This window comes from Misgurnus anguillicaudatus, chromosome 16, assembly GCF_027580225.2.
Source record: "Misgurnus anguillicaudatus chromosome 16, ASM2758022v2, whole genome shotgun sequence".
Classification (NCBI taxonomy): domain Eukaryota; kingdom Metazoa; phylum Chordata; class Actinopteri; order Cypriniformes; family Cobitidae; genus Misgurnus; species Misgurnus anguillicaudatus.
This window is the reverse complement of record NC_073352.2, coordinates 33,988,402-34,003,507: the sequence shown is the minus strand read 5'-3', so window position 1 is coordinate 34,003,507 and position 15,106 is coordinate 33,988,402. Positions and strand designations below refer to the sequence as shown.

The following is a 15,106-nucleotide window of genomic DNA, read 5'->3' as shown; positions in this document are numbered from 1 at the left end:
AACACTTAAAACCCTACTTACTGTCTCTTTAAGTACAACTTACCTACCAAAATCAAATAAAATCTACTTAATAATACATGAAACATTTGTTAAATAATTAAGTAAATGTCACTTAATTATTTTTTAATTTAGAAGTTAGATTTATTTTAATTGTTTAGGTAAAGTCTGCTAAAGCATTCCTTTTTTTAAATATTAAATAAATCACATTTACTGTATGGTAGATTATGTTTACTGTTTGTTATTTTCTTTAACATAGTTGTATGGACTTAGTTACACTTATTGTTATATATGGCATTATAACACAAAAATCATGACTGACTACAAGTAAGCTATTGAATAAAAGTAATTCTCGAACCCAAAACACATACAAACTGCGTTTTTGACATGCATTGTCAGCACTGTGTAGAGAAATACAATAAAATGTTCTGAAGATGGTTCATGTAAGTAAACACTGTTTACCTGAGGTGCGTTTCCCCAAAGAAACTATGTTCGCAAGTTCTGTCGTTATCAATAGAAATCAATGGTAACAACAACCATAGTTAACAAACGATGCTTTTAACGCACCCCTGAACGGTGACTTCACAAAATTATAATTAAACAACATCAATAATATAAGCTCTTAAACCTTTATGACATTTTATTAACAAATATTTAAGTGGTACAAGTTCTTTTCAGTTTTTATGCTAAGTACACACAAAGCGCGTAGCATAGGTTACTCGCGGTATTTAACTTTGTATCACGCAAATTTTTTGCTTAAGTTGAATATTTTCAACTTGCGCGAGGACGCATTTGAGGCGAATAGCGCATGTTTTCGCGGCAATCGTGCCGCCCATTTTGCGTCATTCGCATCGCCCCACCTTTGCATTGACTTTGTATGTAATCTACTCACGCAAATCGTTAAACTCAAGTTTGGTGTGTATGCCCCATTATTCTGTGAAAAAGCTTAAACAATCAAAATATTCAGGTGCAAAGGATTGTGGGTATTCCTTACAACATGTGCAAATAAATGTAATTTCATTTTACTTTAATGTTTTAGTTTAATGGATTTTATATGCTTTAGTTAAATGAATTCAGATTTTTGACTTGAACGCGCTAAAGTTTTTGAATAAAATGTACTTAATTATTTTAGGACTATGTAAATATAAAACAGATAATTATATAAGAAAATATATAATACGACTCACTATTCCCACACAGTTCATTTTGAATTAATTGTGTATTTATTATCATTTGACTTAGGAAAATCTAGTTTTCAATAAATGTTAATATTACCATGTAGAAATTATGATGGTTAATCTAATATATTTTACTACACCAAAAAGGTTTTTTTCAGTGTATTCACTTACTATTATACTTTTTTTGCAGAGCACATCTTACTGTTTTTTTTTCAACGGCGTGAGCAAGATAGAAAACTACAAACCCAAAATCACGGGAAAGTTAAGCAGCAGGAGTCCCTTTGGCAAATGTGCTTCCTTCAGCATTCTGTAAGATAAATGAATGGGAAGAGCTTGACGTGAATGTGTTGTGCTTTGAGACGGCTACTGCTGGAAAGTTTACCAGACAAGAGCTGCATAGTGAGAATTCCCAAGATGAGTGTAATTGACATGGAATCTGCAACTCCCTGGGATTCAGGATCCGGATTCAAAGTCTTGTTACCTTCAGCTGATCATGTGACGACGCTCCGCTCGGCATGCGCTCTCAAATAACAATCTGAAGATCTGAAGACAACATTGTGACATCATCTAAGATGGTATGTTTTTTAACTTGTTTATACGTTATTTTAACTTTCAATTCATAGGTTATACATGTGCTATGCTTATATTCTCACATGGTTTAGCTCTATGACATAGATATACAAGATTATTAAACTGCTTTGAGAATCATTTTAGATTCATTTTTGAACATTTACAAATACAGAAGCTGCGGTCACGCTGCTATTTACTCTTAAAAGCTGATATAGACACATTAAGTGCATCTTGTAATTTGTGTAGTTTTCAGTAAGTCTGAAGGTTGGTGTCCTCTGTTCAAGGTGACAGAGACCCACGGCCATCGATCCCTGTCTCACCTCCTCTCTGTTATCAAAACGTAACATCATTATCTCCTGACCTTTGACCCTGTCCGATGGACACAGGTGACAATAATGCTTACATCAGCGCCGTGAGGTGAGGAGGGTCATTATTATCACATTATTCTCATCCTCTCATCACCTAAGAGTTTATCAGTCACTGTGCTCTGTCTCTGATCACATTTACAGAGACTCCTGGTGTACATCAACACATCCCCCAAATTAAACCTCTATGCAGAAACTTTAAAAAAAGCAGATTATTGGGTGTGCTTATAAGATGCTTTTATTGTAGAGCTAATAGAGAGGAGACAGAAAATGATGGGCAATAAAGGTATGATGTTAAGGTTTACTGTATATTCCTAGCTCAGAGCTTAAGGTTTTGATATATCGTAATCTTACTAAAATGAAAATAAATATAAAACCCCAAAGATTTGATATGAATGCAGGACCCAAGCCATATGCACTCTTAAACATATAGGCGCTTCACGATGCCATAAAAGAAACATTTGTGATCCTGGACCACAAAATCAGTCTTAAGTTGCATGTGTTTATTTGTAGCAATAGGCAAAAATACATTGTATGGGATAAAATTATAAATTTGTCTTTTATGCCCAAATTCATTAGGGTATTAAAATCATGTTCCATTAAGATATTTTGTCAATTTCCTACCCTAAATAAATCAAAACTTTTATTTTTGTGAATGGATGCAGTGCTATCGACTTCATTTGGATAACTGTAAAGGCAATTTTTTCAATATTTAGATTTTTTTGCACCCTTGAATTTCAGATTTTCAGATAGTTGTATATTGGCCAAAAATTGTCCTATCCTAACATTTACATTACATATAGGCATTAAGCAGATGTTTTTATCCAAAGCGACTTACAAAGATTAGGAAACAAACAAACCTTCAATCAAAAACAATCATATCGCAATTGAAACCTGATGTATAAATCTCAGTTTCTGGTTTTGTGGTCCAGGGTCACATTTTTGGCTGAATGGTTCCATAAAGAACACTTACATTCATTCATAAAACGTTCTTTGTAGTGGAAAAAAAGATGGTTTAGATTATAAAATGTAGGGATGCACCAATACCACTTTTTAAGGGTCGAGTACAAGTACCGATATTTTTTTACTCGCCCATACCGACGCCTGTTGTACTGTTTTTGTTTTTTAATGGCAATTTTCTAGGAATAACACAATGAGACTAATGAACATATCAGCATCTTTATTTTTTAACAAATTCAACTCATATTATGAAAATATAAATCATTCTTATGTGCTTCTCATCACAAATTTTCAAAGCCCAAATGTCCAATAACCTCTAAAGGGCAAAACCAAGGACGTAATGAATGTAATTTTTACCTGCCTGGTAGGGATGCTCCGATCAATGCCGATCTCCACTAATAATACGTGGCCGATCACTATTCTGAATCGGACAGCCGATCTTATTACAGCTATTTCCTGTACTACGGCTTTCGATCAGTAAGTCCTTATCGATCTAAAATCACTGTTAGTTTGAGTCGTTTATAACATGCATTTGAAAAAGCAACACTCGTCAAACATAATCATTATACATATTCTTTATTATTATGAAAATACCTGAAAAGGTTTGAAGAACAGCAATATAAATATATCCTTCAGCCATTTCATGGAGCTGCGTGTCATCACAGTTGCGTGTGTATTGTTCTTCGTCTACAGCGCATTTTGAGTTTCTGCACGAGAGCGCCCCCTGGCTTTTGGATGTAGCGGCATTTCACCGTAATTCATTGAGAAACATAGCAAGCATTATCGGCCAATCGATCGGAGCATCCCTACTGCCTGGCTGTCAAAAAGTTGACAAAGTGCTAAAGAAATCAGGTCAGGCTGCAAAAGACGCCATTTTAACATCGTAGCTCTGATTGGTTGTAGGTCTATCCAATTGGGTGCAGTTACTGCGCACTGAGGTCGAAGTGCTGCAAACTAAGTGCTCTTCCGCCATACAATATATCACTTTCTCATTTCTATTCAATTAAAAAATCGCCACGTTTTATTTTGTGCCACCATAATTACTTATGTAACTACTCATGTAACCGTCTTTAAATTGGGAAAACTTGGAAGTGTTTCGTGGCTTCTAAATTCATCCCTGTTTGGATCCTAAGGAATTAATGGGGCTAAGCTAAATGCTAACACATTCACAACGCGCTGTAAAATGATTAAGTGCACACATTAAATAAATATAAGTATTTATTAATTCATCTAAGTTGAGGTAAGAACATAGTAAAATATGGAAAACTTTGGTGTTTTCCTTTAAGGGACCAAAGACAAGTTCTTCTATGGCATTGCTAAAAACACATCGCGATAGAAACCAAACTCCACCCGCTATAGCATTACGACTGTCAAAAATTGCTCAGATAAAAGAAATAAACAGCTACATATAATAGGACAACTCCAATCTGTTTAATCCTTTTATCGCATCTAATTACAGTTTCAATATGATACACGTTTGTAACATTTCAGAGGGCAAATGAGAAAATAATTAGTGAATGGACTAAACAGAAAAATAAATAATGTTGGTCTTTCATGTTGCAGCTGCATTAAATTGCCGGATTGATTAAGTTCTTTGTTGCTTTGAGTGAATGAAACTTTTTCCTCGGGGAATACATTACAAGACATCTCTCTCTCTCTGTCTCTCTCTCTCTCTCTCTTCAACACACACACGCACACAAAAATCCCATCTGTGTTGAAGGCAGAACAGCTCCGGGCAGATTTTCCCAAAGGGCCGCTGTGTTTCTGCTCTGGGTTATTGGCTCTCTGCTCCACTTCATGTAAATGACTCGTGGTGTAATTGAAAAAAGAAACTCTCTGCCCTGTTTGTCCACTTAATCCTTTTAAGATCATTATGAGTTTAGTCAATTGGCTTGACCCAGCTGCAGTGGGACGGGGAACAATGGGCTTCGTCTCGGGAGCTGGTCGATCCACAGACCCAGCGGGCCAGAGGTTAATGAATGATTATTTCTCACTTTGTAATCTAGCTGGATCCGTGTCTCACTGCAGGGCTTCGTCCCTGGGGAACGTTTTGGAGAACAGAGGGACAGCCAGGCGTGGCGGGACACATTACAGGGACACACTGCTGACTGCGTTAGATTTTTAAAGGGGGGCTTGTTTAATTTTATATATCCTATTAGTATTATTGTTTAAAAAAAATATTATTCCAGTTAAAATGTACGCTTTGATCAGTCAAAGCTTATTTGCATGGAATCATATTAAATAAACAAAATTTTGACATATACAGTGAGACCCAAAAATCTGAGACCAGTAGCAAAAATGTATTTGCATTAGGGGTGGAACAATACATGTATTCGTTTCGAACCGAATCGGTACGGGGGTCACGGTTCGGTGCATGAATTTAAACGGAGAATACACGGTATGAAAATAAAAAAAACTTGCGTGCAAAATAATTAATGTAATGCGGAACTACTGTTAGATACGCGGGTTCTTTATGGACAGCTAATCTGTTGCCCCGCTTTAGCTCTGAAGCTCTGATTGGCGCCGATGCATCCGAGCTCCGCCTATGTATGCGCTCTCGCTCTACCAGAGCCCGTCTACATTCTCTAGCACTCTGCATTTTTTTGTCACGTCGACGCTGGTCCAGGATGGCAAGTGGTGTACACTCCGCCAGCCTCTTTAAGATCGCAAGTTTGGCAAAACTTCAGTTTTCCAGTCAGTTACAATAGTACAGGCGAGAGAATGGTGGAAAAGACGAGGACAGTGCGTTGGCGTTGTTCAGCAGTTGTTAGGTATGGCTCTCAAGTCTCACGCATTCACCTTGACACGCATTTCAGTCAGTTCAAACGCCACACTTTGTATTTCTCACGCTGAGAAGTAGGAGATAAAATGTCCTGCTATATACAACAGGCATACGCAGGGCAGTTCTGTCGAGTTCAGCTGCTTTCAGTTTCTTAAGCGTGCTCAACTTTACGCAGCGCCATCAGCGTCAGAGTACCGCGAGAAATCTTGCGGAGGAGGCTGATTTCAAATCGCTCTCACGTTACTCTGACGTCATCCACTTGTCGTTTCTTGCAGCGCCTCGTGAAGTCGTACACCCCTATTAATTCATCCTACAAGCCTATTTTTTTGTTCTTTAGTACATTAATATGAAATAAGGCCAAAATGTAATTTTAAAATGTATTTAGGTAACACTTGTAATACATTTGAACCCATATTTGTATGAAAGATGAGTACAAGATTACTTAAAGTGGTATGCATTTTTGAAATACGAGATAGTATGTTAAATGCATTTCAGTTCATATTCATGACATCTCAAAATAACACTGATAAGGACACCTATGTTTTTAAGATTAGCTTAAGTACTAAAAAAATGCCGCCTTCATTTTTGTTTTGCTTTTCCCTCCATTGTACCGAAAGTGAATCGAACCGTGGCGCCTGAACCGAGGTACGAACCGAACCGGGACTTCTGTGTACCGTTCCACCCCTAATTTGCATATTTTATTTAAAAAATATTTTCTTTATTGCAAAATATTTTAGCAGTTTGAGGATTGCAAAATAAATATGCAACTCCTTTTTATTTATGTTTGGTAAAATGCTTGACAACAAAAGTTAACCTGATGATCCATGTGCATCTCCCTTCCCAAAAAACACTGCTTTTATTCCTCATGCAAAACACAGGATTTGTTAAAATGTATAATAATTATAGCTATAACTCAAAATGCTCTGGCTTTAAATGTTTCCTGGTAATTTAAAGGTAGTCTATATAACCGCTATAGCACATGTGTTCTGAGAGAGGACGGTTTCGGCGATTCACAGCGAAAGTCGAGGAAATCAGACTTCCATACGTCTCCGAAATATCTCCATCTGAAATAACACAGGCACATTGTCTCTGCCGAACCTTGAGCCGGGTTGCATGACTAATATCTTCCGAGGTTATTGCGTGCAACGCACATTTATCCGTCTATAGTGGCAGAAATCTTTGCAGAATAGACTGTCCAGACTATTGTTTCGTACTGCGCTGTTTGATGTCAGAGTGCCTTCCTGGTCAGTTCCTGTATGAGGGATTTGTTTGCGTCCACTCGCCTGCTAAATAACTTCTCACATCAAAGCGGGCCGCGTTCACACAATGGGATCATGACGGGTGGTGAATGATTGGACTGTGGACATGGGTAATGCTTTCCGCCTGTCTGATCATTATCAGTGTGTACACATTTATGCCTGCAAAACTCTAAACAAACTTTAAAAATGTGCTGTATGTTTGAAGTAAAATTAATAACTGGAATAACTGGATAAACAATAAAGTTTTTTCAGAGAAGTATCCTGTTGTAGGTAAATATAATTATAATCAAAATAGTCATTTGTATGGAAGAATTAAAAGCATGACAATGTATTTAAAAATTATTCTATTACTAGAAATAATGCATTAAAATGTATTTTTAGTAACAGTCACATTTTGTTTTAGTTTTAATTATTTATAAATTGTTATTGATATGGTTGGTCGACTTACACAACAACATGAATAGGAATACAATTAATGCAATGTTTTGATGTATTTGATTGACTTGTCAGCCACGAGACAGCCACCGACTGACCGACACAAACACACATAAACACTTATTGATGTATTGATCTGCTGTCTTCACCTAAAGCACAGGACACTGTGTCACTTCACAATCCTTCTTTCATGATGTCATTCATACAGACAGACTCTCCTTCACTTTCTCAAGGTCTCTTTTAAAACCATCAGATACGCAGAAAGTCAAACTGAGATGTAAAAAGCAGATTTATTGTTTAATAATAAGTCTAAACTGTTGTTTACGTGAAACATAAGCAGAACTGTTTGAAATGTTGCTATAAAATATATTTTTTCATTTGCACTTTTATGCACTTTTGCATTTGAAAAAAAAATATTTATATTTATGCATTTGGCAGACGCTTTTATCCAAAGCGACCTACATACACTCAAAAAAATGAACTTTCACTTTTGCCAATTTGACTTAATTCTTTCATGTTGTGATAACTTAAAAAAAAATCTAAGTTCAATGCGAACTTAATTTAATCTAGTTTATTCAACAAAAAGGTGTGTCTTGTCAGCTTTACTTAAAACTTATTTGTTCAGCCAACATAACATTGTTGCATAACAGTAATTAATAAAACCAATACAGACTTGCATCTCATTGGCTGAGGATTTTGCAGTGTATTATGGGTAACTGTTGTTTTGGCAGAATTGTTGTACCCTATTGCAGAAGTGTAGAATGATTAGATAGGTACCTGAGTAATAAGTGGCCAAGTATGAGTTAATTAACTTGTTTGATATATTTTAGAACAAATCAAACAAACGGTTTGGAATGCAACGTTGCATTTTAAATATGTTTGTGATATGTTTGATTAACTGTTTAAAAAAAAAGGTATATATGATAAGTTGTATTGAGCAGCTACACTTTGATTGATTCTGTGTTATGGACTTATTAAATCCTAATTAAAGGGGGTGGAGTTTATAAAATGGCATTATTCAAAATTTTTGTCATCATTAATTACATTTTTATGTACATTTAACTCAATTTTTATTTGTTGACTCTACTAAGGTTTCACTTCTTTTGTAAAATGAACAAAATTATTGTTTGTTGAGATTACTTAAACAAATTGTGTGGATCCTGTTGACATAATATTTTTAATTAAACCCAACACTTCATTTTTTTTGTAATGCACAGTGTGTTCCCTGGGTTCAAACCCATGACTTTTCGTGCTGCTAATACAATGCTTCACCACTGAGCTATACATAAACACACATATTTACACGCATGCATGCAATTATATTCAGGCAGACCTATGCTACACTGTCAAAACAAAGTCCACAAAACATTCATATGTACATATTAATACCATATGCATATCTCTACATATTAAGACCATTTTTTTAAAGGGTACAGCCCCAGTGACACCTTGGGACCATTTATTGACCATAATTACAAGTTTGGTGTCACTTGACTGAAACATTTCTCATGATGTTAAGACTTTTGATCTAAATGCATATGCGTAAATGTTATAAAGTAGTTTATTTTATTATTTTTTGTTAATAAAGGGAAACTCTTTATTCTAAAATAAAACATAGTTTTGATTTATTTTTTTTGCTTAACCAACATGGCATTAAGTGTGAATGGTGTCGTGTAAATTAAATACATGCAGAAAAAGACAAACCTTGCTATAGTTGGTGCTTAGTTTGTGGTTTTTGTAGATAGTTTTGGCGATGGGCTATAGAGAGCATACGATGCCTTCAGGCCATGTGAAACATTTTACTATGATTGACAAAGCGTGCAGTTCAGATAAAACCCTCCGAGAGTAGCTTAAAATTGAGTTTTCAAAGCTTTCATCTGACGTTGAGATGGTAGACAAATGAATCTTGCAGCAGTAGAATTATGATTCATAACAAGCAATCATTTCATTTCTCAAACGTGCAGCGGGAAACATTGTAAATCTTTCTTTCCACATGTCACACTATTGTAGAGTATCATTTAGGAAGCGATGTCCGCTTGGCAACAGCGACGACTCTCTCTTGCTAAAGGACGTGCTGAGAGGCGTATCCTGTGTCTTTACTAATCACAGAAAAGCTTTTCACGCTTTGTCATTTCCTCTGCTGGAGATTCTCTCTCCGGACCGGAGTAAATATAACCTGTCTGACAGAAATACACTGATATCACAGCCGCTGGGGAAATGATGCCTCTTTTTTGCGACAAGGATAAATCTAGTTGTAATGAAAATCGTGCCGTGTCCTGTATGTAATGTACAAAGTGGTTCAACTGTACAAAACTTAACAAAGAGAACTGTCCATTTAAACAGAGATACTTGCATTACAAATGAATGCTTGATTCTGATTGGTCATTCACAAGCAGTATGTTTGTGCAATGACGGCTAAACTGTGTTTGCATTATTGCGTAATTATATTGCTTAGCCGCTATATGCATTGCATATGCTCCTTTGGTAGAGCATTGCATAGCAACAGAAAGGTCAAGGGTTTGAGTCCCAGGTAACACACATGATAAAGCTTGTTGAAAATAAATGTGAATTTAAAGAATATTTGAATTGTAGCCACTAAAATTATTCACCCAATCGATAAAAGCATGGCACGAACAATTACAAATCTTTTTTGGAAAACTGCCCAACTATTCTCAGGGTCGAATCCGTGTAATTTTAGACAAAGTGTGACTTTCTCCCTTGTCATTCATCTGAGCGATGAGCCACAGAGGAAGAGCACACGTTTCTCTCAACACCACACGGGAAGTCCCTGCAGCTCTGACGTCAATCAAATACGTTCTTCGTTCTGATTGGCTACGTCTTAATCTCTAGAGTGCCAGCGGGTGATGCCAGTGGGAAAGGAAGTTGGTGTAGGTGGATCGAAGTTGCCCTGTTCTGACTCCCTAAAGCCCACGGGCACGGCGCTGAACTAAAAGCACTCAAGGCCAACAGCGGTGCTCGTGCGCCGGAGACCATATCCTCTCCTTTCTCATCCACTTCCTCTTTTTTATATGCTATTAACTGTTTCTAGTGGGAAACTAAAACCTTTCCGAAAAACATTTAAAAAATCTCAACCTTTGAGGATGTTAGTCATATTATATACCCTGTTTGTTTCACAGACAGACCTGTCTGCATTGTAATGTGCATTTTTTTCCTGTTTGGAAATGATGGTACAACTGTAGTATTATAGGTTTTGCCTATTATTGAAAAAGTCAGGTTTCTCTATTATTGAGATGTTTTTTAAAATCTTTTATGGACAACAATATATTTAAGCAGCCTCAGACGTGATGCCCGCGGAGCTTTGGCTGAACATTTGATGCATATGGCACACTTTTCTGGAAACACTTCAGCAGCTTCAAAAGTCATCCTCTGATTGGTTGAATTATACAGGATTTCTGGGAGATATGTCGCATTCTTTAACGGTCCGCCTGGAAACAACACAAAGCCGAAAAGTATGCGAGGTTCACGGCATAAGGTCTATAAAAGACTTTAGATTTAATATGAACTCTTTAGATGCAAGTGTGTACTTTTAAAAAGGGTATTGTCCCAGTGACAGCTAGGGACTGTTTTTTGAGACAGTGTAAAGCAGGCGTCTCCAACCTTTTGGGGGCAAGGGCTACCACAATGGATTAAACAATCTAAAGGGCTACTTTTTGATATAGTCTACTCAAAAGTTTTTTTTTACTTGTTGATTTTATTTTATTTGACTTGTTGATATGTTTTAGTATTGTTTAAAATGTTAACATACGTACAGTAAACCAAGCCAAGCTAATATCAAAATATGTAATAAATAAATATTACAATTGCGACTATTAATAAAAGGTGCTGTGGCGGGCACCTTACCCGCGGGCACCACATTGGAGTGTAATGTCTTCCAGGTGCTCACTTCCAAGTATTTGATATTTTGCTCACAGATGGCGTGTCCATTTTCAGTGTACACCTATAATAAGTTGTACCAGTCATGGCTTAAAAGATATTCCATTTTCTTAAAAGAAAAATCCAGATAATTTACTCACCACCATGTCATCCAAAATGTTGATGTCTTTCTTTGTTCAGTCGAGAAGAAATTATGTTTTTTGAGGAAAACATTGCAGGATTTTTCTCATTTAATAGACTTTAATGGACACCACCACTTAACACTTAACTCAACACTTAACAGTTTTTTTCTACGGAGTTTCAAAGGACTATAAACAATTCCAAACGAGGCATAAGGGTCTTATCTAGCAAAACGATTGTCATTTTTGACAATAAAAAATAACAAATATACACTTTTAAACTTCTCGTCTAGATCCCGTCCTGAAAGCGTCAGCGTGACCTCACGCAATACGTCATGACGTCAAGAGGTCACAGAGAACGAGCGCGAAACTCCGCCCCAGTGTTTACGAGTGTGTTGAAAGAGGACCGTTCCGACGTTGTTGTATGTGGAATGATACTAATTAAATTAGTGTCAGTTTATTGTTTACAATGGTCCGCAGATGTGCATTTTATATATGTAACACGTGACCTCCCTACGTCACTACGCATTTACGTTAGGTCGCGCTGGACTGGACCTAGACGAAAAGTTGTGGTTTAAAAGTGTATATTTGTTATTTTTATTGTCAAAAATGACAATCGTTTCGCTACCCTGGTGAAAAAATAGTATGCTAAATATATTTAATTTTGATATACTTAAGTATACTTGCAGTCACACTAATGACCAGTATACTTAAAGTGTGCTATTGATTAGTTTATTTAAAGAGTGCTATTTTGGAACAACTAATTTTGTACTTAATATATTTTAGTTGTATATTAATTGTAACAAAGTACAACTTTAAGTGTATTTAGTGTACTTTTGTGTGCTAAAGTGGAACAACTTTAAGTGTATTTAGTACAATTTAAGTACATGACTGTTTTTGTGCTAAATTCATGCTTGATAAGTGGATTTAGAGTGTGTTTTATTTATGTTAGGAGTACATTACAAATGTATTATGAGTGTCTTGCAAACATACAATCAGTATACCTTAAATAGACTGTTTGCATACATTCTATATATTTTTGGCCAATCCAAAATTCTAAAAACTGCCCTGGTGAAAAATGAATATGCCAAGTACATTACATTTTGTATACTTTTACATACCTGCAGCTAGATTAGTAATGAGTATACTTAAAGTGCGTTAATAATTAGTTAACTTAAAGAGTGCTATTTTGGGAATAGATTACTTGCTGGTAACATAACCAAAATAATTTTTTCCAAATAAATAAAAGCTGATTAATACAGTCAAAAACAAGTCATTTTAAATATATTTAAAATATAGTTTTATTCACAGCATTCAAAGTGTACAGTATTTGCCTAAAAATTGAACAATTACTCATTGAAGAATGTCAAGATGATTGAGTTAACAATGTCTTTCTCTCCCAAATCAACTTTAGTCTGGCAGGTTTTGGTTCAGGCTTAGGAAATCTGAAAAAGAGAGACAATAAGCTCAATTAAAAAGTGTTTAATATTAAAACATTACATTTAAGACTTACTGTATTAAATCTATAGTTTACTGGCAGAGATTGTATAGCAGATATATTTTTACCTAAACTAGAGCTTGACTAAAATGTCATCATATATATTAAGGGCGGTTTCCCAGACAGGAACTAGACCAGTCCTAGACCAAAACAAATGCAAGAGCTGTCCAAACTGAAAACAACTTCCGACATATCCTAAAATACATCAGTGCCCCCCGCTCTACATCGCAATGCACACAAGTAATGTTTTTAGTAAGGCATGTTTGTTAAAACTATCCTTATTAAACTAAGGTCTAGTCATGGATAAAGCTAATCACTGTCTGGGAAACCACCCCAAAGAGTTTTCATTATAATGACTTGCCTATATGGGCTGCAAAATCCTTACATAAAATACTTCAGCTCCTAAAGAAAGATTTTATTGTATTAAATTTAAATGTAAAACTTGTCAGAAAGAAAATGCAACAAGCAGACAATTGGGTGGTTTCCTGTAAAGGGATTAGCTTAAAACAGGACTAGGCCTTAGTTTAATTAAGAAATATAACTAGTTTCAAAAAACATGCCTTAATAAAAACATTACCTGTGTGCATTTTGAGGCAAAACAAAGGACACTGGTGTATTTTAAGATATGTCAGTTCAAGTTGTTTTCAGTTTGGACAGCTCTTACATTTATTTTAGTCTAGGACTAGTCTAATCCCTGTCCGGGAAACTTCCTCAATATGTATATAACGTTATCTAAACTGAAGCTTGATTTACTACTACGAATGAATTATTATATCTTAAGAGTTTAAAATGACTTACCATTAGCTGCAAAGTCCTCCCTACAAATGTCTTTGAAAAACTTTAGCTTCTGAGGAAAGAATGAAGCATCATTAATACTAAATACAGTTAAGTTAGGTAAAAGCCTTACAACCACTAAACAGTCAATAAAGGGTTAACTTTCACGCTACATTAAAAAAACAGATTTTCTGACGCTACCTTTTTTCATTAACATATACATACACACCAATACATATATTTAACAAAACAATCGGGTGTACTAATTCGATATAACAGGCTAACAGTGCTATCTTTTAAACCTTTAACATTAGCTATAAGCTAAGCTAAGCTAAGCTAAGCTACACAGCAGTTTATCACTAATAGCGAGTTAGACACCGCGTTATTGACAACATTTCGCATTCGAAATATGATAGTCTACTGATAAACTTCAGAATGGTCAAACGATAATCAAATATATTAATTTTAAGATATTTTAACGTACCTTGGGACTGAATCCGTCTGTCTTGAGCGACTGGTAAAAATCAAAATACGTGCGTCGTGACGTCATCCCACACGTCAGATGCATTATTCAAATCTCAGAATTCACTTTTCTCTGAAATGCATTTACGAAAACTGTTTAAGTTAATTAATGTGTACAGCTAAAAGCGGTATGCAATTGACTCAAAAACTACAAAAAAACAAACACTCATATTCCCCTTACGAAAATGAATGTTTTTTTGTGGCAAAAGTTTAGTAACCATGTTTTTTTTTTTTGGTGTATTGATAAGACCCTTAGCCGTTTGGGATTGTTTATAGTCCTTTGAAACTCAGTTGAAAGTGTTGAGTTAAGTATTAAGTGGTGGTGTCCATTAAAGTCAATTAAAATGAGAAAAATCCTGCAATGTTTTCCTCAAAAAACATAATTTCTTCTGGACTGAACAAAGAAAGACATCAACATTTTGGATGACATGGTGGTGAGTAAATAATCTGGATTTTTCTTTTAAGAAAATGGACTATTCCTTTAATGGTCAGTGGTTAGAGAGTCGGGCTTGTAACCTGAAGGTTGCCAGTTTGAGTCTCATGGCAAACAGGTTGCACGTAAACTGAACTTAAATGCAGAGGTCACATTTAGTGTGTGTGTGGGCTACCATACTTGATCAATTAAATCACTTAAATTTTCTTTGCACACTTCTCCTTGACAAACTGATTTGAGGACATATTAACATTTGTAGAACAAAAGATGTAGGGCGACTTATGCACTCAAACATTTAAACGTGGCGGAAAACGCCAGCC

The 15,106-nt window shown here is 35.7% G+C and overlaps 2 long non-coding RNA genes across 2 annotated transcripts in view; one reads left to right on the top strand and one right to left on the bottom strand.

The window, feature by feature from the left end:
• The window catches only part of LOC141350131 (uncharacterized), a 79,480-nt gene extending 77,090 nt beyond the window's left edge, over positions 1 to 2,390 (top strand). Inside the window, exons 3-4 of the long non-coding RNA XR_012358130.1 lie at positions 1,366 to 1,750; positions 2,030 to 2,390. This is a non-coding gene — a long non-coding RNA (uncharacterized lncRNA). The remainder of the gene's footprint in view (positions 1 to 1,365; positions 1,751 to 2,029) is intronic.
• Positions 2,391 to 12,184: 9,794 nt separating this feature from the next.
• LOC141350084 (uncharacterized) lies at positions 12,185 to 14,578 on the bottom strand. Its single transcript, XR_012358046.1, has 3 exons — positions 14,316 to 14,578; positions 13,856 to 13,904; positions 12,185 to 13,004 (listed from the first exon to the last, which is right to left on the bottom strand). It is a non-coding gene; the product is annotated as an uncharacterized lncRNA (long non-coding RNA).
• Between the last annotated feature and the right edge of the window lie 528 nt (positions 14,579 to 15,106).